The sequence below is a fragment of the Mobula birostris genome, chromosome 2 (genome assembly GCF_030028105.1).
Source record: "Mobula birostris isolate sMobBir1 chromosome 2, sMobBir1.hap1, whole genome shotgun sequence".
In the NCBI taxonomy this organism is placed as follows: Eukaryota; Metazoa; Chordata; class Chondrichthyes; order Myliobatiformes; family Myliobatidae; genus Mobula; species Mobula birostris.
Genome location: NC_092371.1, coordinates 57,783,072 through 57,806,994, shown reverse-complemented (window position 1 = coordinate 57,806,994; position 23,923 = coordinate 57,783,072). Strand labels below are relative to the sequence as shown.

General features: G+C 42.0%; 1 protein-coding gene across 2 annotated transcripts in view; it reads right to left on the bottom strand.

Moving 5' to 3' along the window:
* xkr7b (XK, Kell blood group complex subunit-related family, member 7b) overlaps positions 1-23,923 on the bottom strand; it is a 242,500-nt gene that overhangs the window by 162,262 nt on the left and 56,315 nt on the right. The window lies entirely within an intron of this gene.

Here is a 23,923-nt window from a genome sequence, read left to right as displayed (position 1 = left end):
CCTTAAATGTAATTCCTGTTAGCCATGAAACTAGACATCAGTTATTGACAACTTTGTATCAGTGTGGGGTCTGCAGAAGGACTGATGTTTTGCCTGGCTTGGGATCTAGGTAATAGTTTATTAATTATCAGGACTTAAAATACCTACTCTTATATTTATGCCGAACTGTTACTGGCTGCTATTGAGCAAATCAATTTTTCGGTGGCATCTTCAAACAAATAATATGCAAACAAGATGCATATGCTAGTCATATTGAACCTGAATCTGATTCTGTAAGGAATACAGTAGACACTACATATACTGCTTTGTGACATGTACTTCCAGAACACCGCAGTGCAGGCTTAGTAAAGTCTTTATCATTTGTCAAATTACCTCTGTGTAGCCAAGTTTCTGGAAATTTGTGCATTGATTGAAATTTCATCCAGTATTTAAGATATTTCCTGAGTTCACTGTTGATAAACATTCAGAATAAGAGGTAAGAATTTTAAATATCTGAAATTTAAACTATTGCTCCAAGAGTAGGTTGAGAATCGACGAAATAACTGCAGAATCTGAAATGATTCGGTACTTTCAACATTAGCAAAGACTATGTTGTGATATTTTGAAAGCTAGAGTCTTCCAATGTTACTTCTATTTATGAATTATTCCATTATCTTCAACTTGCAGAATCAAATCTATAAAAGTCTTTACCAATTCTGTTACATCTAAACTGACTCTTCATCATTCAGAGTCAGAGTAGTTCGATATAAAAGATTCCTTGTGAACAGTATTGGCACTTCATAAAAATGTCATCCCTTGCTACCAAATTTGCTAATGTCATCTAAAGAAAACCATCTATCAATTTTTAGCAAATCACTGCAGATAATCAGAGTAATTAAGATTTCAAATAAGCTAAATAGATTATTGAATATGCCTATGTTGACAGAACTTTTACTAGATGTTCAAAAATTTCCGTAATAATCAGCTACTTTAGTCTATAATACAAGCAGACTAAATTGGCTTAAAGATTTTTCCCGCTATTTACTTCATCAGTCAAAGGTTACAAAGATTTCCAGGACCATTTTAATATTACAATTCTATGCCTACATACAAGGTGAATGCTGTCTTTCTTACAGTTCCTTTACGTTTGGGTCAGAGAAAGAGGAACATAGTAAAACAGCAGGTTGTAGAGTCCACATCTACAGGGATGAGTATAAAATTTAATTATCTCATTTTTCACTGCTGTTCTTTAGCTACTCCGGGTTATAACTTCAATATTGTGATACATGCAATCATTTTTTTTTAAAGAAAGGCACTGAAACTATATTCTCCTGCTATTTCAATACCTGGCCTTATATTCAACCCAAATACCTCAATACTCAACATCATTCTGGGCTTGTCAAATATTAGTAGAATGCATCAAAGAGCATGATATTGCTCCGAGATCTACAAAACACAGCTGAAGCACTGAACACAACTGAGAATAAGTGCAAGTTAAATTGCAATTCAAACCTTAGCTACTTTGTCCAAATGTTCAGACCTTAAGGGGGCTTGTCTACAAACATTACACTCTTCTTCTCTTTGGTTGTCCTTCGAAATCCAATGACGACGTCCACTCCTTTGATGGTGAGATCTTTGATGACTATACAGTCCTATCCTGGACCTACAAGCTCTATTGCAGGTGGGTCATGTATATGTAGTAGTGGTGGTGGTGGTGGTGGTGGTGATAGTGGTAGTGGTGGCAACCATGGCTGCATTTCTCCTGGCTCTCTTCTGCTGTCTTCTGGTTGTTCTTTCCATCTCCAGAATACGAACCCCGTCCCTACACAGCAGTCGCCAAGTGGTACGGTTAGCAGCAACCTTCTCCAGGTCCTCGGGTCTGATCTTACACTTCCTTAAAGCATTCTTCATCTGATCCTTATAGCACTTCTTTGGCCCTCTAGCTGAGTGTCGACCATGATGTAGCTGGCCATATAACACTCTGCGGGGTAGCCGACATGGGGCATCCTTATCACGTGCCCCAGCCACTGCAGCTGACGCTGGGTGATCATGGCCTCAATACTTCTGCAGTTGGTCTTTACAAGTATCTCAGTGTGAAGCACCCGCTCACGCCAGGTAATTCCCAGCTTGCGCTGGAGGCAGCTTATGTGGAAGCACTCCAAGGACTTGATGTGACGGCTGTAGGTTACCCAAGCTTCACAGCTATAAAGGAGGGTGGTGACACAGACCGCTTGGTATACGGCAACCTTTGTGAAGGGATGAAGGCTCCTGTTCCGAAAGACTCTACGCCGAAGTCTCCCAAAGGCAGCTGATGCCTGTTTAATGCGGCTCTGGATGTCGTTGTCAATGATTCTATCCTCAGAGAGAATGCTCCTCAGATATTTGAGAGATGGCACTACTGACAGCTTTTCAAAACCAACAGTGAAAGCAGGTAGAGTGGGTGGGATACTGGTACTCCATTGGCAAACCACTTCTGTCTTGGTGGTATTGACAGTCAGCCCCATCCTGCTGTACGCTCTCACCATCACAGCAAGGACAGTCTGAAGATCCTCCAGAGTATGGGCCACAAGAGCACAGTTGTCTGCGTACTGCAGCTCCAGGACCCGCTCTCTACGGAGTTTGGTGGCTGCCTGGAGCCTCCTGATGTCAAAGAGGTTGCCATCTAATTTGACATCCACTGTCACACCGCTGCTGTCTTCAATCTCATTGTGGAGAAGCTTGGTAACACACAAGAGGAAAATGTTAAAGAGCACTGGTGCTAGCACACACTCCTGCCTCACCCCTGTGCATACAAGGAAAGGCTCAGACTCTTGTTCTCCTATGGTCACCCGAGCAGTCATCCCATCATGGAACTGGCGGAAGATGTTAACAAATTTATTGGGACAGCCAAACCTGAGGAGGACATCCCATAAGAGCTCTCTTTGCACAGTGTCGAATGCTTTGGAGGGGTCAACAAAGGCCATAAAGGTCCTGATGTTGCTCCCGGCACTCTTCCTGAAGCTGCCGGGCTATAAAGATCATATCGATTGTGCTCCTGTTCTTCCTAAATCCACACTGCGATTCAGGCAGCACTGACTCAGTGATGTTGCTAATGAGTCTCTGAAGCATCACCTTAGCCAGGACCTTTCCAGCAACAGAAAGGAGTGACGTGCCCCTACTATTGCTGCAAATGGCCTTGTCACCCTTGTTCTTATAAATGACAACCATGTTTGCATTTCTCCATTGCTGTGGGATGTTCTCATCAGTCCAGGCCTTGGTGATGTACCGGTAGAGGGCGCGCATACACATGTACCCTCCATTCTTTAGTAACTCAGTAGGGATATTGATAGTGCCAGGGGACTTGTTGTTCTTAAGGAAATGGACAGCTGATAGAACCTCCTGGAAGGTTGGTGGTAGATTGAGGTCGTGAATAAGGAAGTTCCGGCAGTTCATCCAGGATGGTGGGGTCTGCCTCAGAGTCCTGATTAAGCAGGGTGTTAAAAGTGCTCAGCCCACCTCAGCAGAATGATATTCTGATTCTTCATAAGTGTTAGACCATCTGCTGTTTTCAGGGGAGTAACGCATTGATTTATTGGGCCATAGATGGCTTTGACAGCATTGTAAAAATTATGCATGTCATTATTATCAGCAAAGGACTGGATTTTATGTGCCTTTTCAGTCTACCACTCATTTCATATGGCCGGTACTGCCTTTTGCACTTTCCTCCGAGCTACCTGCCAATGCTGTCTGATGCTGGTGGATAAAGTTGCCCGGTGTGCTTTGTGCATGTTCTTAAGCAAGTTGTGGATGGTGTCTGAGTTATTGTCAAACCAGTCTTGGTGGTTCCTGCTCTTATGGCCGATGGATTGGGCTGCTGCCTCATAGAGTGCAGAGTTGATATAGGTCCACTGTTGTTCCATGGTATTTTCTGAGCTCAGACAAGGTTCCAACTCCCTTAGTTTCTCAGCTAGGATGCATCGAAACTCACTTCTTGCTTCTGTGTTTCTCAGGCAGTTGCAATTTAGCCGCTTTTTATTAGGTTTTTGCAGCTGCAAGGGGGGGATGCACTTTCATATGGAGCTTGGCCACAATCATACGGTGGTCATGCCAGCATTCTGCATCTCTTGTGGTACAGGTGATAGGAACATCCTTGATGTCACTACGTCTCACAATGATGAAGTCGATCATGTGCCAATGTTTAGAGCAAGGGTGCATACTCGAGGTCTTATATTACACTAGCAACACAATAAAATCTACAAGAGGTTTGAGATTAAACAGAATATGTTTAAACCAAACAGATCTATGTAGAAATCCTATACAGACCTTAGCTTAGAGCTGACCAACTACTCTAAGAGGGTATGAGGCTATTCTAGGACATTATGCAATAGTGAAGTACATTTATTATTATCAAAGTATGTATATGTTATACAGCCTTGAGATTTGCCACTTTACAGGCAGCCACAAAACAAAGAAAGTACAAATGAGGCCACAGCCTCAGTTCAGCACAGAGCTAAGTAAATGTCTCAGAGAAGCCAGCAGAAACAGCCCATCCCTTTGCTCTGGTCCCAACATTCTGACCTTTTCAATCTGGCTGGGGCTCAATTTATCCAAACATCAGGCCATTCCTCAGTCTCAGACAGCTCTGGGGCTTGCACCCTACCGCCACAGTTCTGACCTTTCCAATTAGGCCCGACATTGGGACATTCCTCGCACTCACATCCACCTGCCTCCGCCTTTCCTCGTCTTCAGAGACCTAGAACAATTAATCATCACCCTCTACTTCTTAAGAAGATCTATCTCCTGAACACTCCACAATAAGGCATCTTTTTTTCTACAGTGCAAGACTACTCAGCCTAAACCAATGTAATCATGGCCAATGCAAGCACAAGCTCTACGTTGCAGATTTGAAGTGGGCAGTATTTTATTACACCAAAGTCCTGTTCCATTGTTATTCTGCTGAATCTATAGAAGATATAGCCAAAGCTCACCCAAGTGCAATGACAACATTCCTTATGGCCCCTAGTTTCCAAAGTAGTCTTATCTCTTGAAGCAGGGCTACCATTAAAGAAAAGACAAACAAGAGAAAATCTGCAAATGCTAAAAATAAAGGCAATACACACTAAATGCTGGAAGAACTCAGCAGGCCAGGTAGCATGTATGGAAAAGAGTAAACAGCTGATGTTCTGGGCCCATACCCTTCATCAGGGAGAGTCAAGGAGAGTGAAGAGTTGATAGAGAGGGGTTACAGGCAAGTGGTCACACTGGGGCCACGGGAGGCAAACAAGTGGGTCATGGTTAGGAGGGGGAGGGGGAAGAGTCAAGTACTAGAGAGTACCCCAGTGGCTGTGCCCCTTGACGATAAGTACTCTTGTTTGAGTACTGTTGGGGGGGGGGGGAGGGAACAGCTTACCTGGGGGAAGCAACAGTGGCCGTGCCTCTAGCACAGAATCTGGCCTTGTAGCTCAGAAGGGTGGGGAAAGGAAGAGGAGGGCAGTAGTAATAGGGGACTCGATAGTTAGGGGGTCAGAGAACAATTCTGTGGATGCAGTCATGAGACCCGGATGGTAGTTTGCCTCCCTAGTGCCAGGGTTCGGGATGTTTCTGATCACGTCCAAGATATTCTGAAGTGGGAGGGTGAGGAGTCAGAGGTCGTGGTACATATAGTTACCAATGACATAGGAAAAGGGAAGAGGTCCTGAAAGGAGAATATAGGGAGTTAGGAAGGGAGTTGAGAAGAGGACTGCAAAGGTAGTAATCTTGGGATTACTGCCTATGCCACGTGACAGTGAGAGTGAGAGTAGGAATGGGATGAGGTGGAGGATAAATATGTGGCTGAGGGATTGGAGCAGAGGGTAGGGATTCAAGTTTCTGGATCATTGGGACCTCTTTTGGCACAGGTGTGACCTGTACAAAAAAGACGGATTGCACTTGAATCCTAGGGGGACCAATATCCTGGCGGGCAGATTTGCAAAGGCTACTGGGGAGATTTTAAACTGGAATGGTTGGGGGGTGGGAATCAAATTGAAGAGACTAGGAGAGAGGAGGTTAGTTCACAAATAGAGAAAGCTAGTAGACAGTGTGTGAGGGAGGATAGGCAGGGAACAGAGAACGGGAGCACTCAGACCGAAGATGTAGGGGAGAGAGAAGAAAAAGATAACAAAGTTGTTTGCACCAGCAGGGATAAACAGAGAGTAAGAGGTGGAGAGTTTCTTAAATGCACCTACTTTAATGCTAGGAGCACTGTAAGAAAGGTGGATGAGCTTAGAGCATGGATTGCTACCTGGACATATGATGTTGTAGCTATTAGTGAAACATGGTTGCAGGAGGGGTGTGATTGGCAACTAAATATTCCTGGACTTCGTTGCTTCAGGTGTGATAGAATCGGAGGGGCAAGAGGGGGAGGTATTGCATTGCTTGTCAGAGAAAATATTACAGTGGTCCTTTAGCAGGATAGATTAGAGGACTCGTCTAGGGAGGCTATTTGGGTGGAATTGAGGAATGGGAAAGGTGTAGTAACGCTTATAGGGATGTATTATACACCACCTAATGGGGAGCGAGAATTGGAGCAGCAAATTTGTAAGGAGATAGCAGATATTTGTAGTAAGCACAAGGTTGTGATTGTGGGAGATTTTAATTTTCCACAAATAGACTAGGAAGCCCATTCTATAAAACAGCTGGATGGTTTGGAGTTTGAAAATGTGTGCAAGATAGTTTTTTGCAGCAATACATAGAGGTACCAACTAGAGAAGGGGCAGTGTTGGATCTCCTGTTAGGGAATGAGATAGAGCAGGTGACAGAGGTATGTGTTGGGGAGCACTTCGGGTCCAGTGATCACAATGTCATTAGTTTCAATATAATTATGGAGAAGGATAGGACTGAACCCAGGGTTGAGATTTTTGATTGGAGAAAGGCTAACTTTGAGGAGATGCGAAAGGATTTAGAAGGAGTGGATTGGGACAATTTGTTTTATGGGAAGGATGTAATAGAGAAATGGAGATCATTTAAAGGTGAAATTTTGAGGGTACAGAATCCTTATGTTCCTGTAGGTTGAAAGGAAAGGTTAAAAGTTTGAGAGAGCAATGGCTTTCAAGGGATATTGGAAATTTGGTTTGGAAAAAGAGACCTACAATAAATACAGGCAGCTTGGAGGAAATGAGGCGCTCAAAGCATATAAAGAACGTAAAAAGAATCGTAAGATAGAAATTAGAAAAGCTAAAATTAGATATGAGGTTACTTTGTCAAGTAAGGTGAAAATAAATCCAAAGGGTTTCTACAGTTATATTAATAGCCAAAGGATACTGTGGGATAAAATTGGTCCCTTAGAGAATCAGAGTGGACGGCTATGTGCAGAGCCAAAAGAGATGGGGGAGATTTTGAACAATTTCTTTTCTTCGGTATTCACTAAGGAGATGAATATTGAATTGTGTAAGGTAATGGAAACAAGTAGGGAAGTTATGGAAACTATAATGATTAAAGAAGAGGAAGTACTGGCACTTTTAAGAAATATAGGAGTGGATAAGTCTCTAGGTCCTGACAGGATACTCCCTAGGACCTTGAAGGAAGTTAGTGTGGAAATAGCAGGGGCTCTGACAGAAATATTTCAAAAGTCATTAGAAACGGGGATGGTGCCAGAGGATTGGCGTATTGCTCATGCTGTTCCGTTGTTTAAAAAGGGTTCTATGACTAAACCTAGCAATTATCGGCCTGTGAGTTTGACGTCAGTGGTGGGTAAATTGATGGAAAGTATTCTTAGAGATGGTATATATAATTATCTGGATAGACAGGGTCTGATTTAAAACAGTCAACACAGATTTGTGTGTGGAAGGTCATGTTTGACAAATCGTATTGAATTTTTTGAAGAGGTTACTAGGAAAATTGACAAGGGTAAAGCGGTAGATATTGTCTATATAGACTTCAGTAAGGACTTTGACAAGGTTCCACACGGAAAGTTCAATCGTTAGGTATTAATATTGAAGTAGTAAAAAATTCTGGTCACCAAATTATTGGAAAGATGTCAACAAAATTGAGAGAGTACAGAGAAGACTTACTAGAATGGTACCTGGGTTTCATCTCCTAAATTATCATACAGAGTAAGGTTGAACAATTTGTGTCTTTATTCTTTGGAGCATAGAAGGTTGAGGGGGTCTTGATAGAGGTATTTAAAATTACGAGGGGGATAGATAGAGTTGACATGGATAGTTTTTTTCCATTGAGAGTGGGGGAGATTCAAGCAAGAGGATATGAGTTGAGAGTTAAAGGGCAAAAGTTTAGTGGTAACATGAGGGGGAACTTCTTTACTCAGAGAGTGGTAGCTGTGTGGAACGAGCTTCCAGCAGCAGTGGTTGAGGCAGGTTTGATGTTTTTAAAGTTAAATCGAATAGATATATGGACAGGAAAGGAATGGAGGGTTATGGGCTGAGAGGTCGGTGGAACTAGGTGAGAGTAAGAGTTCGGCATGGACTAGAAGGGCCAAGATGGCCTGTTTCTGTGCTGTAGTTGTTATATGGTTATATCAGGACCCTCCTGACAAAAGGTCTTGGCCCAAAAAAAACAATCGAATGTTTACTCCCTTCCATCCAGATGCTGTCCGACCTGCAGCATTTTGTGCGTGTTGCTATCATTAAAAGGAATTTTTTAAGCATTATATTCCATTTTACCATATCCAAACCACCAAAGGAACTGATACATGAGTGTTGCTTTATTTTGGCTAAAGCTGCAAATGGCCAGATGTTTAATATAAATACCACAACAATTTTCTTTCAGGATCTGAAAATATGACTGAATGGGACAGCTTTCTCTGAGTAGAGGTTTTCTGGAGAAAAATGTCAAACATCTTGGCACCAGCAAACAATGAATTATTTATTTTGATATAATTATTGACTGAAGACAAGTACCGGCAGCTTTGATATTTTATAGTTAATGATAGGGCACTCTCAATCCTCATGCCAAAGCTGGTCTTCAAATTCAGCCAAAGTTTTTTGAGATGACAGATTTCTTTCATCCCTTTGGCAATGAGAGTTCATTGCACAACACCAAAAAAAAGTGGAGCATAAGGTGTAATTTCACTGTACCTTTGAAGCCAGTGCACTTCTTCCAGAGCTTGCAAATACAAGTGTCCAAATCATGAGTTTCTACTGCTCCCCACTCCCCCCTTCCCCATCACCCCAAGTAAAACACAGAGCATTTAGATAATGCATTTCTAGTATCTTCAGGCCCACTGTACATTGATCCTCTAAGCTCTTAGGCATAACCTCAGTTACTGTGGGTTATTTAAAAAGTCAGCCATCATGTTAATGAATCCTAATTTTGTCACTCTTACAAGAAAACACTTCCTCCTGATGAGTCTTACAAGACTCATTGCCCAGATGTAACAAAGGTGAAATACTAGCTGCCGAGCCCACGCTGATCATCACTGCACTGCTGCATCAAATTATAGTGAGGCCGTGGAAGAGGCAAAAATCTCTCCATACATTCAAAAAGCTCTTGAGGAGCCGTAACTCGCAGGATTGGGAGACCAAGAATATGGAAACTGGTATAACAAATTCTAATTTTGTACCAGGAATTAATGGAACCCTTATGCACTCTTCTACTTTTCCAGGATTTACCTGGTTTTCGCAAAACAGAAACCAGGCTTTCATAAAAACCCAGCGTGACATATTAGGATAATTGTATCCTGCACTTCCCTTTTCTTTGACACATTGAACACCTTGCACTCCTATCAACTTCAATGGTTCCATGGCAGTTGAGGAAAATGTTAGCTGTCGGTTCTTAAGGATCTCTTCATATGATGTTTAACCTTCCTTTTCTGACTGGAATTCTCCTATGTCAATCCCCTCCTCTCAGCAGATAAGAACCTAAAATTACCGGCATAGGATTTATGGAGGTCGTTAGCGGGTGCTGTAAACCACATTCTTTACTAGTCCAGGCACCTGGAGTGGGCCAGGAAGGAAGTTGGCACTAATGTTTTGACATTCATTATAGAGAGGTACTATTTCCTCCTCCCCAATCATTTCCACAGCAGTAAATTAGGGCCACAAGTGCTTACAGCTGCAAATAAGAATTTTAAACCTTTATTCATCAATAATGAATTAAAATGAAATCACAATTAACTGCAATCATGGCCTGCTTTATTACAGCCGATCTTGAGTACATTTTCTATTTCAACCAATTGAAGTTAAAGGAGTGATGATTCTTTGTGCTTACAATTTCACTTACTGTTCTATGGTTGGTAATACAGTGGAATGTAATTCAATCTGTATTTACTCAGGAGACAGGCATAGGGCCTATAGAATTGAGGCAAAAGAAGAGTGAGGTCATGGGCCATATCTGAATCATAGGAGAGGAGGATCTTGCTGTTTCAAGGCAAACGAGGGTGGATAAACCCCTAAGCACTGAAAAGGAGTCCCTTTGGACATTGTAGGAGGTTAGTGCAGAAATTGCAAGGACCCTGGCAGAGGTATTTCAAATGCCCACTGCCACAGGTAAGGTGTCAGAGGACTGGAGGATAGCAAAAGTTGTTCTATTGATAAAGATAGACTAAGCCAGGAAATTACAGACCAACGTGCCTGATGTCAGTCATTGGTAAATTATTTGACAGGAAATATATGTATCAGGATAGACAGGGCTTGATGAGGGATAGTCAAAATGACTTTTTGTTGTGCTAGCTGTGTCTAACTAATCTTATAGATTTTTTATGAACATTATAAGTACGGCTGATGAAGGATGAAGGTTGATTAGGAGTTTGAGAGAAATTGGTACGACACTCAAGACACGTACGAATGTTCTGAGGAGGGCATTTTAACTGCTTGTATCACCACCTGGTATGAAAAGGCCACTCCACAAGATCAAAAAAAGCAGCAGGAAGTTGTAAACTCCGCCAACTCCATCATGAGCCCTAGCCTCTCCTGTTCTGGGACAACTTCAAAAGGTGATGCCTTAAAAAGGCAGCATTCATCATTAAGGATCCCCCATCACCCAGGATATACCCTCTTCTCATTACTAACATCGAGAAGCCTGAAGACACAGTCAATGTTTCAGGAACAGCTTCTTCTCCTCTGCCAGATTTCTAAATGGACAATGAACCCATGGACACTACCTCAGTATTTTCCCTCTCTTTTTGCACTACTTATTTAGTCTTTTCAATACTATATATATTTATTATAATTTATACCTTTTATTACTATATCTTGCAATGTACACTGTCACTAAACAACAAGTTTCACAACATATGCCAGTGATATCGAACCTGATTCTGATTCTGGAAAGCAAGTTGATGTTGTCAACATGGACTTCAGCTGGCCTTTGACCAAGATCCACCTGGTTGGCTGGTCCAGAAGGTTTAGTCACTGGGTGTTCGGGATGAGAAAATAAATTGGATTCAGCACTGACTTAACGGGAGAAGACAGTGGTAGTAGATAATTGTCTTTCTGCCCGGAGGCTTGCGACTAGTGAATTGCGGCAGGGATCAGTGCTGGGCCCATTGTTGTTTATCACCCATATTAATGACATAGATGATAATGTGGTAAACCGGATCAGCAATTTGTAAATTACAACGAGATTGGGGATGTAGTGGAGGCGATCAAAGTTTGCACTATGATCTGGACCATCTTGAAAAAAAATATGGCAGGTGATAAGTGTGAGCTGTTGCACGATGGCATGACAACCCAGGCAGGCTTGCACAGTGAATGGTAGGGCAGTGAGGTGTGCAGTAGAACAAAGGGATCTGGGAATAAGGATCCATAAATCCTTGAAAACAGCATCACAAGTAAATAGGGTCATAAGGAGAACTACTGCCACATTGGTTTTCATAAATCAGAACATTAAGTACAGGAGTTGGGATGCTATACTGAAGTTATACAAGACACTGATGAGGCTAGATTTGGAGTAGTGTGTGCAGCTCTGGTCACCAAACTACAGGAAATATCAATAAGCTTGAAAGACAGCAGATAAAATTTACAAGGATACCCAAGGACCTGAGTTATAGGTAAAGGCTGAATGGGTTAAGACTTTATTGCCTGGAGCAAAGGAGAATGAAAGGAGATCTTATAGAGGTATACAAAATTATGAATTGTATAAGGGGATAAATACACGCAGGCTTTTTCCTGAGGTTGTGGGAGACCACAACTAGAGATCATAGATCAAGAGTAAAAGGTGAAATATTTAAGGAGAATGGGAGGGGAAGCATCTTCATCCAGAGAGTGGTGAGAATGTGGAATGATCTGCCAGCAGAAGCAGTGGATGTGGGTTTGATTGCAACAATTAGAAGGAGGTTAGATAGGTACATGGATAGGAGGTGTATGAAGGAGGGTCATGGCCCAGATGCAGGTAGATGGGACAAGACAGGAAAACAGATTGTCATGGACAAGATAGGCCAAACGGCCCATTCCTGTGCTGTCATGCTCCATCACCCCAACTGTAATAAACTTGTGTGAAACATACAGCAGAGATCAATTGCAATTCTGCCTTCTTATGAAGTGAAAGAATAGCAAACTTTTAACAATGCCTTCCAAAGATGATAGCATCAGTAACAAAACCATATTGGGTACTGAAGCCTACCGAGTGGTAGGACACTGCCGTCACTAATAAAGAAAGTTAATAGCTAATGATTTCCAAGCAATCCAAGTTGCTGCCAAGACACAAACGGAGTGAGGAAAATTCACTTAATATTACAAAGTGTCACAGTCACCACAGGGTTACAAAGGAATTGTTGCATATACAGAAGACCCCAATATTTTTTACCCAGCTAACTCTCTATCAACCCCTTTTGTCTTAAGGGCACATATGTGTGCAGTATCCACATGGCAATCAGCACCTCCTGGTCGAGAATGTTTTCACAGCTGCTACCTCAAGTGATCAAATTTAAAGAGAAAAACAGTCAGTACTTAAGACTTATGGCTTTATCCTTTCTACCTCTGATCATAAACACAGAAGCCAAATCAGATGTCACGATATCCTTTCCAGCCACAACCACTGAATTCGGAGTCGACAGTTGCAAGAGATGTAACTGCTTCAAGATAAATAGCTTTATTTGTCACCTGCAAGTCAAAACATACAGTGAAATCCATCATTTCTGTGAAATCAAATCAGTGAGGATTGTGCTGGGAGCAGTGCACAAGTTTTGTCACGCTTCTGTCACCAAAACAGCATGTCCACTACCTACAAACCTGTACATCTTTGGACTGTGCAAAGAAACCAGAACAACTGGAGGAAACCCATATGGTCACGGAAGAATATACAAATTTACAGACAGCAGCGGGAATCGAACCTCAAATAGTGATTGCTGACAGAGTAAGGCGATCGAGTTAACTTCTACACTACCCGTGCCCCCTATGCTAAGCTATGGTGCCACCAAAAGAAAAGGTGGATTACTCCTTTTTTTATCCCCCCAAATGCAATGTTATGCCTGGATTTATAACAAAATTAGGGGCAAACTTTCATGAAGGCAAATAAGCAACCATCTTCAATTCATGTGTCTATGTGTGAAGTGATTTTTTACATAGAGTGTTGAACAGAACAGTACAGTACAGAAATCTAATTTATTCTAAGGGTGAAAAATCAAATGATAGAGTGTTGCACTAATGTTGTATATAAATTAACATTTTCTTGCTACCATCATTTCTTAAAGAACATAGAAAATATCATAACCATTTGGGAGAATCAACTTTTTATTTCTGTATGTGCATACTAGATAAATAAGTTTACAGGAAGATATTTTCTTTCCTTTTGGATGATGACCAAGAATAATTAAACATGCTACAGGAATAGAATGATGAAGAACAATAACTCCTATAACAGATGGCATAACAGGAGCAAAACCTAGTTGTAATCATATGATTTGTCACAAGGCTGTAATTTCTCAGGCTATTAGCATGAAACATATGAAGGTCACTTTTATATTGTTTAGAATATAATTGAAACAGATGAAACGGATCTGGAAGAACTTTTCATCCTTATGATAAATAGCTCAGTTCTTGCCAATTTGAAACCTGTTGACTCTATGAACCTATAAAGCAAATGCTTTTCCCAAATTAGTGCTGGCACCAGAACTAATGCTTCAAATCTAAAAGGTAGTAGTATTATAAAGGATTTTCTTTTAATGATATGTTCCTTGAACAAGCCATATGGTAGCAGAACATTTAGTATTTCTGCCTCACAGCTTCAGGAGCCTGGATTCAAATGAATATGATCTGCTTGGAAGTCTGCACACTCTCCCCATGACTAGGCTTCCTCATAAAGTCCAAAAATATGCTGTTCATCTTAGTGGCTACTGTAAATTATTTTATGGTCACCAAGTGATACAGGGATCAAGGGGTAGTTTATAGGCGAGCCAAAGTACAAGCTGTAGTGCATCAGAGGGGATAAGAAAATTATTTTATTGGATGTGCTCAATGGGGGCTGGCATGACCCAATGCGCCAAATGGCCTCCTTATTTTATAATTAGGAACCAAATAAATACAAAGGAAACAGAAGCCATTTCAACACTTTGAAATGTCTATGAAACTGCACATTTTATTTGCATTAATGCAAACATAAGTTCAGAGCTGAAGGTGGTATGATTTTATTGTAATTCTGAGGGGTCCCAGGAAGACAGGAAGTGAATGTAGGAAAATGGAAATAATTTACAAGTACTACAAATGTTATTTCCGCCTCAGTCTCTGAAATCTCGTTCACCTTAATCCAAGGACACACTCAAATATTCTTGTGAAATAATAATAGCTGGAGTCATTGATGTTGGCCCAGCACATCTATGTTGGCCATCGAGCACTCATCCATATCAATCCCAGTTTTCCTCTGAGACCTATCTCTTCATTTCAATCCACTCCAATTGTCCTGCCATCCACCTACAGTAGTGGTAATTTACTCTGGTTAATTAACTTACCAATTAGCACCTCTTCAGGATGTGGGATGCATGCAGTCACAGAGAGAACATTCAATCTCTATACATATAGCATCTAAAATTTGGAAATAAATTCCATTTACTGGAGCCGTGAAGCAGCAGCACAACTACTGTGACACAATGCTCCTGTTTTTATCTAGAATCAGAATCAGGTTTATTATCATAGGCATGTGAGGTGAAATTTGTTAATTTAGCAGCAGCAGTTCAATGCAATACGTAATCTAGCAAAGAAAAAATATAATAAATAAAATAAAAATAATATATAAGCAAGTGATCAATTACAGTATGCATATATTGAATAGATTTTAAAAAACGTGTAAAAACAAAAATACTGTATATTAAAAAAAGTGAGGTAGTGTCCAAAGATTCAATGTCCATTTAGGAATCAGATGGCAGAGGGGAAGAAGCTGTTCCTGAATCACTGAGTGTGTGCCTTCAGGCTTCTGTACCTCCTACAGAAAAGGGCATGCCCTGGGTGCTGGAGGTCCTTAATAATGGACACTGCCTTTTTGAGACACCGCCCCCTGAAGATGTCCTGGGTACTTGGTAGGCTAGTACCCAAGATGGAGCTGACTAGATTTATAACCTTCTGCAGCTTTTTTTCAGTCTTGTGCAGTAGCCCCTCCATACCAGACAGTGATGCAGCAGGGATCTTCACAGCTGTAGTTGTGTTCTCCCTTTTAAAGCGTGCATAGGTGTTGAGTTCATCTGGTAGTGAAGCAGCGCTGCCATTCATGATATTGGGTTTCGCTTTTTAGGAAGTAATGACTTGCAGACCCTAGAGTTGCCGTGCATCCGATGTCACCTCTAACCTCATTCGAAATTGTCTCTTCACCCTTGAAATAGCCCTCCGTAAATAATACCTGGGTTTTTTGGTACAGGCCTGGTCCACCAGACTTGAATGCCACAGATCTAGCCTTCAGCAGACGACGTACCTCCTGGTTCATCCACGGTTTTTGGTTTGGGAATGTACAGCAAGCCTTTGTAGGCACACACTCATCCACACAGGTTTTAATGAAGTCAGTAACAACTGCAGCATACTCATCCAGTTTCGAAGATGAATCCCTGAATAAATCCAGTCCACCTACTCAAAGCAGTCCTGTAGGCGCTCCTGTGCTTCCCTTGTCCATACCTTCTTGGTCCTCACTGCTGGTGCTACAGTCTTCAGTCTCTGCCCATACTCAGGGAGTAGAAGTACAACCAGGTGATCAGACTTCCCAAAGTGAGGGTGTGGAATAGCACAGTTGGACATTCTTGATGGTGGTGTGGCATATAGCAATGGTCCAGTGTGTTGTTTCCTCTGGTATTGCAAGTGATCTGTTGATAGTAGTTGCTTAGTGATTTTTTCAGACTGACCTGGTTAAAATCTCCCAAAACGAAGGTGAAGGCATTAGGATGTGCTGTTTTGCGCATGTTGCTCCCATTGGAATTCAAATTGGAAGGCACAAAAAGATTTCTTCTTTGTACTTCAGAAAACACAAGAGCCAAAAATGGTCAACCAGTATGTTTTCCTTAAAAGTCCTTTGAGCCATGCGACCCCGCAACCCCAGATATAATCTGAGCCTAATCACGGGGCAATTTACAATGACTAATTAACCTACCATCCAGTACATATTTGGACTGTGGGAGGAAACCGGAGCACCTGAAGGAAACCCACCGAGTCATGGGGAGAATGTACAACCTACTTACAGGCAGCAGTGAGAACTGAATCCAGGTCACCTGCACTATAAAGCATTGCGCTAACCACTACACTACCACGCCACCCCAATTCTTAACTTCAAATATAATAACAGCAGAAATGTCAATCTCAGAGGGCTGATTTGGAGCAAACATAGCAATGTAGATCAACCATGACATTATTGAATGGCAGAAACAGACAATAAGAGGATAAAGGGGTTAATGGAAGTTAAAAATTAATTGGCAAAATAAATAGGCAACAGAAAAAGAAACAGCAAGTAAAGAATGAGATCAAATTGGAAGACACAAAATTGAAATTCATGTTGCATCTACAACAAAGTGGATGAATTAAATGCACAAAAGTTGTAAATGGCTATGATCTGGTTGCCATAACAAAAATGTGACGGCAAAGAGACCAAAGCTAGGTAGAAAATCTCCTAGGGTATTTTAATATTTAGAAAGGACAGTCAAATGGAGAAGGCAACACAGTAGACAGTTAATAAGGGATGATATCAGTTCATCGATTAGGAAAAATTTTGGTCTTAAGCTAATTGATTTGGGTTAAGTGAAGCAGCACGAGCAGGTAGAAAGCATTAATGAGTTTTGCTTATAGGTTTTTAAAATATTAGAGTTGGGAAATATAAATTGGGAAATTAAAGGTTTGACTAACCAGGAGAGTACTTTAATCATGTGAGATTATTCTACAAGTACGAAAAAATATGCACTGGACAAACTCAGCATTTGTAGAGTTCCAGCTTGTTTATTGCTCCAGATTCCAGCATCTGCAGTCTCCTCCATTTTATTACTCTACAAGTGAACTGGACAAATCAAATTAATACCAAAGTACAGGATAATTTTCTGAAATGTATACCAGATGAGTTTCATGACCAATGCATTGATAAAGTGGGTTTTGAACAGGCTGTTTTAGATCCAGTGCAATAAATTGTTAAAAAAAAAACACTGGAAAAGGAGACTCGAGGAAAAGTTAATCATAACATGGTTTATTTTACATCAGGTTCAACAATGTTGTAGCTCAATTTGAAATCAGTTTTCAACCCATACTAAGGAAACTATTAAAATATGATGTGTAGATTGGGAACCAAGTAAAAAATGGCATGATAGTAGAGTCACAGAGCAATATAGAACACAGACAGGCCCTTCAGCCCATCAAGTTCATGTTAGCTGGGTCTTCTGCCTAGTTCTATCAACCTGCATCAGGACCATAGCCCTCCATACCACTTTCAGCTATGTACCTATGCAAATATCTCTTAAATGTTATAATTGACCTTGCATCTGCCACATCAACTGGCACCTTGTTCTACATTTGCACACACTTCGAGTTCTTCTCAGATTCTCCTTTAAATCTAAACCTGACCTCCATTTCTAGTTTTATTCAACCTTAAGGGGCAAAGTTTGGAAGTATTTACCCTATCGAATGACACAATTCTGTTCCTATGTCTTAAGGTCTTATACTCCTCATAAATGGATTACTGGAGTACTGTGTAGATGCAACAGAAGCATTCACACGCAGGTCTGGTGAGGAGCTTTAAGAACCCGGTCTCTATAAAAGAGAGGTACCACCTAACAGAGTATTCATCATGGGAGCTACCAAGGCTACAGGAGACAGATAGATGAGTGACTGTCAGGACAGGGAAGGAAGAACGTCAGATAGTGGAGAGCAACCCCATGGCCATCCCCCTCAACAATAAGTACTCCGTTTTAATTACTGTTGGGGTTGGGGGCAAAAGACCTACCTGGGGAAGCAACAGTGCCCGTGCCTCTGGCAATGAGTCTGGCCCTGTGGCTCAGAAGGGCAGGAAACTGCAGAGGATGGCAGCAGTAATAGGGCACTCCATAGTTAGGAGTCAGATAGGTGATTTGTTGGATGCAAAAAGGAAACCCTAATGGTAGTTTGCCTCCCAGGTGCCAGGGTCCATGATGTTTCTGAATGCATCCACAATATCCTGAAAAGGGAGGGTGAGCAGCCAGAAGTCGTGACAATGTCCTACAGAAGTAGTAGTTCTCAAATGGCAGGAATAGGCAACAGTGGCTGACAAGGCAAGTTAAGGACTGCATAAAAGCCAAGGAAAGGGCATATAAAGTAGCAAGAGTGAGCAGGAAGTTGAATGACTGGGAAGCTTTTAAAATCCAATGAAAGGCAACTAAAAAAAAGCTATAAAGGAAAAGATGAAATATGAGGGCAAACTAGCCAATAATACAGAGCAGGATACTAAAAGTTTTTTAAGTTATATAAACAGTAAAAGGAGGTAAGAGTTGATATTGGACCACTGGAAAATGATGCTGATGAGGTAGTAATGGGGGACAAAGAAATAGCAGATGAACTTAATAAGTATTTTGCTACAGCTTTACTATGGAAGACACTAGCTGTACGCCAGAGGTCGGTGAGTGTCCTTGCTATTACAAAGGAAAGGTGCCAGACAAGCTGAAAGCTCTAAAGATGGATAAGTCACCTGGAGCAGATGGACTACATCCCAGAGTCCTAAAAGCAGTTGCCGAAGAGTTAATGGATGCATTGGTCATTATCTGTCAGGAATCACTTGATTCTGGCATGGTCCCAGAGGACTGGAAAATTGCAAATGCCACTCCACTCTTTAAGGAGGAAGACAAAAGAGGAAATTACAGACCAGTTAGCCTAACCTCAAGTGGTTGGAAAAGTGTTGGAGTCCAATATTAAGGATGTGGTTTCAGGGTACTTGGAGACTAATAATAAAATAAGTCAAAGTCAGCATGGTTTCTGTAAAGGGAAGTCTTGCCTGACAAATCTGTTAGAATTCTTTGAGGAAGTAACAAGCAGGGTGGACAAAGGAGATGCAGTGGATGTCACTAACTCATATTTTCAGAAAGCATTTGATAAGGTGCCTCACATGAGGCTGCTTAACAAGATAAAAACCTATGGTGATACAGGAAAGATATTGGCATGGATTGAGGAATGACTGACAGCCAGGAGGCAGCAAATGGGAATAAAGGAGGCATTTCTGGTGGCTGCTAGTGATGAGTGATGTTCCTCAGGAATCAGCACTGGGACTGCTACTTTTCACATTGTTTGTCAATGATTTAGATAGTGGGGTTGATGGCTTTGTGGCAAAGTTTGCAGATGATACGAAGATAGGTGGAGGGGTGGGTAGTGCTGAGGAAGCAATGTGATTGCAATAGGACTTAAACAAATTGAAGAATGGGCAAAAAAGTGGCAGATGGAATAGTGTTGGGAAATGTATGATAATGCATTTTGGTAAAAGGAACAATAGTGCAGACTATTATCTAAATGGGGTAGAAGATTCAAACATCAGAGATGCAGAGGGACTTAGGAGTCCTCATGCAAGACTCCCAGAAGGTTGATTTATAAGTTGAGACTGTGGTAAAGAAGGCAAATGCAATGTTGGCATTTATTTCATGAGAAATAGAATATGAAAACAAGGAGATAATGCTGAAGCTTTTTAAGACACTAGTTGGCCACACTTGGAGTATTGTCACCAGTTTTGGGCCCCATATCTCTGAAAAGCTGTGTTGTCACCGGAGGGAGTCCAGAGGAGGGTCATGAGGATGATTATGGGAATGAAGGGGTTAACATATGAGGAGCGTTTGGCAGCTTTGGACCTGTACTCACTGGAATTTAGAAGAATGCATGAGGATCTCATTGAAACCTGCTGAATGTTGAAAGGACTAGATATGTTGGATACGGAAAGAATGTTTCCTCTGGTGGGGGTATCCAGAAGTAGAGGGCACAGCCTCAAAATTGAGGAGCAACCTTTTAGAATGGAAGGAGGAAGTTTTTTTAAGCCAAAGATCAGTGAATCCGTGGAATGCTCTGCCATTGACTGTGGTGGAGGCCAAGTCTGTGGATATATTCAAATGGAAGTTGACAGATTTCTGATTGGTTGGGGCATCAAGGGATATGTTGAAAGGGGAGGTGTATGGTGTTGAATGGGATCTGGGATCTGCCATGATGAAATGGCAGAGTGGACTCGATGGGCTGAATGGCCTAATTCTGCTCCTATATCTAGAAGGAATAAAGGTTTTCTAAACAAGAAAAATCAAAAAACAAAGGTGCAAAGGGACTTGGGAGTACTCGTGCAGGATTCCCTAATGATTAACCTGCAGGTTGAGTCAGTAGTAAGGAAGTGAATGCAATGTTAACATTCATTTGAAGAGGACAAGAATACAAAAGCACAAAAGTGATGCTGAAAATTTAAGGCATTGATCAGAGTGCACGGAGCTATTGTGTGCAGTTTTGGGCCTCTTATCTGAAAGGTGTGCTGGCATTGGAGAGGGTCCTGAGGAGGTTCACGAGAAAGGATCGAGGAATAAAAAGGTTACTATACGAGAAGAGTTTGATGGCTCTGGGCCTGTGCTCACTGGAGTTTTACAAAAATGAGAGAGGAACTCATTGAAATCTATTGTATATTGAAAGGCTGAGAGAGTGAATGTGGAGAGGATGCTTTCTATAATGGGAGAGTCTAGGACCAGAAGGCACAGCCTCAGAATAGAGGGACTTCCATTTACAACACAGATGAGGAAAAATTTATTTAGCCAGAGAGGGTGGTGAATCTGTGGAATTCATTGCCACAGATGGCTATACAGGCCAAGTCATTGGGTATAGTTGAGGCGGAGGCCGATGTGTTCTTGATTAATTAGGGCATCAAAGGTTACGGGGAGAAGGCAGGAAAATGGTCTTGCGAGGGATAGTAAATCAGCCATGATGGAAAGGCAGAGCAGATTGATGGACTGAATGGTTAATTCTGCTCCTATGCTTTATGGTCTCCCTAATCAAATTACACAACACTCAATATAAAATCACCTTTCCCCTCCTGCACTCAACCACAAGCTGCTCTGAAAAGCCACCTTGTAGGCACTCGACATATTTCCTCTCTTAGTATCCAGCACCAACCTGATTTTTCCCAATCTGCCTGCATACTGAAATCCCCCATGACTATTGTAACACCGCTCTTATTACATGTCTTTGCTATCTCCTGTTGCAATTTATATCCACATTCTGGCTACTGTTCGGAGGCCTGTATATAACTCACATCAGGGTCTTTTTACCCTAGCAGTTTCTTAACTCAACCCACAAGGTGATATAAGATCTTCTGATCTTATATCACCTTTACTAAGCATTTGATTTTTTTTAAATAACCGACAGAGCCACCCCACCCTCCCTGCCTACCTGCCTGTCCTTTCGATACAAGAGACATCCTTGAACGTTAAGCTCCCAACTATGATTTTGTTCAGTCACAACTCAGTGATACCCACAACATCATACCTGCCAATCTCTAACTGTGCTACAATATCACCCACCTTATTCTGTATACTGCGTGCATTCAAATATAACACCTTCAGTCCTGTTTTCATCACTCTTTCAATGTTGTCCCATGTTACACATCAACTATTCCCACTGAATGTAGTTTTGCACTGTCATCTGTCTGTCCTTCCTCACAGTCTCACTACATCGAATTGTGTACCATAAACTCGTGAAATTCTGCAGACGTTGAATTTCAACACTCCTTTCTGCTCCTCGAACTTAGCACTCTTCTATCCTCATCAAACTTTACCCCTCTAAACACACTGCCCTTCACTCTCTCTGCACTAATCCCCATCTTACAATCAAACCAGCAGACAAAAGGGGTGCTGTTGTAGTTTAGCCCACTGATCTCAGCCTTGCTGAGGCCAGTCGGCAACCCAGAAACCCAGACACCTCCTCATACCTATCCCTTGAAGACGACCCCACTATTACCATCAGAAAACTGTCTCTCTCTTATCACTGACCTCATTAACTCTAGAGAGCTCCCATCCACTGCCACCAAACTCATAGTCCCCTCACCCAACACTGCTTACTTCTACCTTCTACCCAAGATCCACAAATCTGACTGTTCAGGTAGGCCCATTGTCTTTGCCTGATCCTACCCCACTGAACTCCAGTACTCATACCTTGACAGAATTCTAACCCCTGTTGGTTCTGTCCCTTCCCACCTACATCTGTGACACTTTTCACACTCTCAGTCTCCTGAGTAACTTTCAATTCCCTGGCCATTACTGCTTCATTTTCACCATGGATGTGCAGACCCTAAACACTTCTAACCCCCATCAAGAATGACTTGAAATTCTCTGCTTCCTTCTCAATAGAAGAAGCAACCAGTTCCCCACCACCACCACACACCTCCATCTGGCAGAACTGTTCCTCACATTCAATAATTTTTCCTACAGCTCCTCCCACTTTCTTCAGACTCAAGGGGTAGCCATGGGTACCTGCGTAGACACCAACTATGCCTGCCTTTTCATAGACGACATAGCACAGTCCATGTTCCAAGCTCTCCTGGTAATGCTCCCCAGCGCTTCCTCTGCTACAGTGATGACTATATTGGTGCTGCTCAGACACACATGCTGAGCTCACCAATTTTATCAACTTTGCCTTCAACTTCCACCCTGCCATTAAATTCACTTGGCCCATTTCTGTCACCTCCCTCCTCTTTCTCGATCTGTCCAAGTTGTTGTCCAACATCTTTTATAAACCCATCGATTCCCACAGTCATCTTGACTATACCTCTTTCCATCCTGTCTCCTGTAAAAATGCTACTCCTTTTTCTCAGTTCCTCCATCTCTGCAGCAGCTGTTTCCAGGTTTTGGCTTTCCATTTCCGCCAGAGATGTCCTCCTTCTTTAAAGGCTGGGGTTTCCCTTCCTCCACCACTGATGCTGCCTTTACCCGTATCGGTGCTCACATCCTCTTCATGCTACCTTAACAGTGTTAAGAGTTCCTCCTGTTCTCACCTACCACCTCATGAGCCTCTGCATCCAACACATTATTCTCTGCAACTTCCACCATCTCCAAAGAGATCCAACCACCAAACATATCTTTACCCTCCCCCCCACTCCACTTTCCACAGGGATCGCTCCCTCTCCACTAATCTCCCTCCTTATAACTGGCCTAAGTGCTACACCTGCCCATTCACCTCCTTCCACACCTCCATTCAGGGACCCAAGCAATCCTTCCAAGTGAGGCATCACTTCACCTGCAAATCTACAGGGGTCGTCCATTGTGTCCAGTGCTCCCAATGCAGCCTCCTCTACACTCCTGAGGCCCATTGTAAACTGGAGGACCTCTTCATCAAGCACCTCCCCTCCATAAGCCTAAAGCGAAACTTCTCAGTGGTCAAACATTTTATTTCCAATTCCCATTCCTGTTCCAATATGTTGGTTCATTGCCTCTGCTTGTGCTATGGTGAGGCTACCCTCAGGGTGGGGGATCTGAGTAGCTCCAACCTGATGAGATGAATATCAATTTCTTCTTCCAGTAAAAAAATTTTAAAACATTTTAAAAATTCCCTCATCCTCTCCTCTACTTCTGTTCCCCACTCTGGCCCCTTACCTCTTCTCAGCT